Raw genomic sequence first — 3889 nt, 5'->3', positions numbered from 1 at the left:
GATGTTAGTTTAGAAAAGCATGCTTATTTGAATTAATTGCCTATTTGCTTAAACTGCCTTAATTGCATTACGTGAAGCATGTTAGGCTAGAATTAACTGTTTACTTAGTACGAAATTAGCATTTTTATTGAATATTCTTGTGTTGCTGCTGTGTATTTAAATTTGGGTCTACGGGACGGTATCTTGGGAGATCTCCTGCATATATTTATGATCTGGACTGAGGTGTAGGATACTAAGAGATCTCTGGCATGTATATTGAGGATACTGAGAGATCCTCGGGATACCAAGAGATCCCTGGCATATATGAGGATGCCAAGAGATCCTCGGGATACCAAGAGATCCCTAGTTTATATATATTGAGGATACCAAGAGATCCTCGAGATACCAAGAGATCCCCGATTATTATCCTTGCTGTGAGCAGTGTTTCCTTGTGGTTTGCCTATATTTCTGTTCCGTTATTGTACTCTTGTTATCCTGTATAGATTCTTACTGTAAATTCTCAATTATACTGTTTATCTTATCCTATCATTTTATTATTTACTTACTCTCAGTGGGGCCCTGACCTTCCTTGTCACTACCTGACCGAGGTTAGGCTTGGCACTTACTGAGTACTGCTGTGGTGTACGAATGCCCTTTCTGCGCATATTTTTCATGTGCAGATCCATGTACCTCTACCTAGGCTTACCACTCTTGAGGCGAGGCGATTCTACAGGACTTCGAGGTATATAAGCCGCGTCCGCAGACCGAGGAGTCTCTCTCCATTACTACTCATAGTATTTAGCCTTCCATACTTTGTTTATTGTTAGACATTCCGGAGATTAGAACTATGTAGTGTTTTCTCTCAGCTTGTGTTCCCGTTAGTTTCCGGGTTTTGGGATAGTGTTGTAGGATTTTGAGATGTTGTGTTGTATATGCCGAGCGACATTCTATATATTGTTTTCCTTTTGGTTATTCTTGGTTTTCTTTTGTTTATATTTCCACAAGTTTCCATTTATTTTTCCGCACTTGTTAGGCTTACCTAGTCGTAAAGACTAGGTGCCATCACGACAGTTCACGGAGGGTGAACTGAGTCGTGAAAAGTTGGTATCAGAGCTCTAGGTTCATAGGAGTCACAGATCACAAGCCGGTTTAATAGAGTCTCATTGATCGGTACAGAGACGTCTGTGCATATCTACGAGAGGCTATGTAACTATTAGGAAAATTCAACTTTATTTGATTTCCTTGTCGTGCAATACTTTGACATCACATTTCTAAACTTCTGTCTTCTATTCTCTCACAAATGGTGAGGACATGTACTACTCGAGACGATCAGGCACCGCACCCCCGAGGGCATGGCAGCGGCTTCCGAGCAGGAACACCTGAGGCTTGAGAGGTTCAAGAGGTACAAGCCTCCTAAGTTCAATGGTCTAGCATCGGAGGATGCTCTGGGATTTCTTGATGAGTGTTACCGCATTCTCCATACTATGGGTATCTCAAGGTCGAGCGGGGTTTCTTTCACTACTTTCCAGCTTCGAGGAGCCGCCTATGATTGGTGGCACACCTATGAGTTAGACAGTCCAGACGAAGCTGCTTCACTGACTTGGGCTCAGTTTTCAGATCTGTTCCTGAGGGAGTATGTTCCTCAGAGCCTCAAGGACGCATGGCGCACAGAGTTTAAGCATTTGCTCCAGGGTGCTAGGACTATTTCAGAGTATGCTGTCCATTACACCAGTTTGGCTAGGCATGCACCAACCTTGGTTTCTACTGTCCATGAGAGGGTTCGCAGGTTTATTGAGGGCCTTATTCCCAACATCAGATCTAGCATGGCTCGTGAGTTGGAGATGATAATTTCTTATCAGCAGGTGGTGAGCATTGCTAGGAGGATTGAGGGTATGCATGCTAGAGAGAGAGAGGAGAGGGAGGCCAAGAGGTCTCGAGAGTCGGGCCATTTCTCTGGTGCCCGTGCCACAGCTTCAGGTCGTCATGGTAGGGGTTATATGAGTCTCCTTGTTCATTCAGCTCTTTCAGCAGCCAGTAGTGCTCCAGCTCCTCCTAGGCCTCAGGAGCCTTATTATGCACCTCCGGTTTCTACCGCGCCTCCTGTGCGGGGTGCTTTCAGAGGTCAGTCCAGTATACTTGGCCCAAGCCAGTCACAGCCGCCACATCCTCCCAGAGCTTGTTTTGAGTGTGGTGACATACGCCACGTGGCGAGGGATTGCCCTAGACTTGGGAGGAGTGCACCTCCAAAGACTTCTCAGCCACAACGTGCCCCGCAGAATTCTCAGGCTATGATTCCAGCACCAGTTGCTACCCCACCTGCTCAGCCAGCTAGAGGTGGAGGTCGGGGAGGTAGAGGTCTCTATAGAGGGGGAGGCCAGGCCAGACGCTATGCCCTTCCTACTCGTACCGAGGTTGTTTCCTCCAATTTTGTCATCACAAGTATTGTCATGGTTTGTCATAGAGATGCATCAGTTCTATTCGATCCAGGCTCCACTTATTCTTATGTGTCTTCTTATTTTGCTCCGCATTTTGGTGTACCTCGGGATTCTTTGAGTTCCCCTATTTATGTTTCTACTCCTGTGGGAGATTCTCTCGTTATGGACCACATTTATCGGTCGTGTTTGGTTACTCTCCGTGGTTTTGAGACTAGAGCTGATTTATTGTTACTTAGCATGGTTGACTTTGATATTATCTTGGTCATGGACTGGTTGTTGCCCCATTATGCTATTCTTGATTGTCACGCCAAAACAGTGACTCTGGCTATGCCAGGTGTACCGCGTATTGAGTGGAGGGGTACTTTAGATCACACTCCTAGTAGAGTTATTTCTTTCTTTAAGGCTCAGCGAATGGTGGAGAAGGGGTGTGATGCGTATCTAGCTTATGTGAGAGATATCAGTATTGATACCCCTTCTATTGATTCAGTCCATGTAGTACGGGATTTTCCTGATGTGTTTCCAGCTGATCTTCTGGGCATGCCACCTGATAGAGATATTGATTTTGGCATTGATCTATTGTCGGTCACTCAGCCCATTTCTATTCCTCCGTATCGTATGGCTCCTCCTGAGTTGAAGGATCAGTTACAGGAATTGCTTGATAAGGGTTTTATCCGGCCTAGTGTATCACCTTGGGGTGCTCCTATCTTGTTTGTGAAGAAAAAGGATAGTTCTATGCGTATGCGTAACGATTATCGCCAGTTGAACAAAGTTATAGTGAAGAACCGTTATCCTTTGCCTCGTATTGATGATCTGTTTGACCAGCTTCAGGGCGCACATGTGTTTTCTAAGATTGACTTGTGCTCAGGTTACCATAAGTTGAAGATTTAGGAGCCAGATATCCCGAAGACTGCCTTCAGGACTCGGTATGGTCATTATGAGTTCTTTGTCATGTCATTTGGGCTGACCAATGCCCCAACAGCCTGTATGCATTTGATGCATAGTGTGTTCAGGCCATATCTTGACTCGTTCGTCATTGTCTTTATTGATGATATCCTTGTATACTCCCGGAGTCGGGAAGATCATGAGCAGCACCTGAGGACAGTGCTTCAGACCTTGAGGGAAAATAGATTGTATGCAAAGTTCTCGAAATGTGAGTTTTGGTTGGATTCCATGGCTTTCTTGGGTCACGTGGTGTCGAGTAAAGGTATACGAGTTGATTCGAAGAAAGTAGAGGCAGTGCAGAGTTGGGCCAGGCCATCCTCAGCTATAGAGATTCGCAGTTTCCTTGGCTTGGCGTGTTATTACCGTCGCTTTGTTGGGGGGTTTTCTTGTATTGCTGCACCTATGACCAGACTGACCCAAAAGGGTGCTCCATTTCAGTGGACAGAAGAGCGTGAGGCGAGCTTTCAGAAGCTCAAGACAGCTTTGACTACAGCCCCAGTTTTGATATTGCCTACAGGTTTGGGTTCTTATAC

Source organism: Nicotiana tabacum, chromosome 1 (genome assembly GCF_000715075.1).
Source record: "Nicotiana tabacum cultivar K326 chromosome 1, ASM71507v2, whole genome shotgun sequence".
NCBI lineage: Eukaryota > Viridiplantae > Streptophyta > Magnoliopsida > Solanales > Solanaceae > Nicotiana > Nicotiana tabacum.
This window is presented reverse-complemented; position numbering follows the sequence as displayed.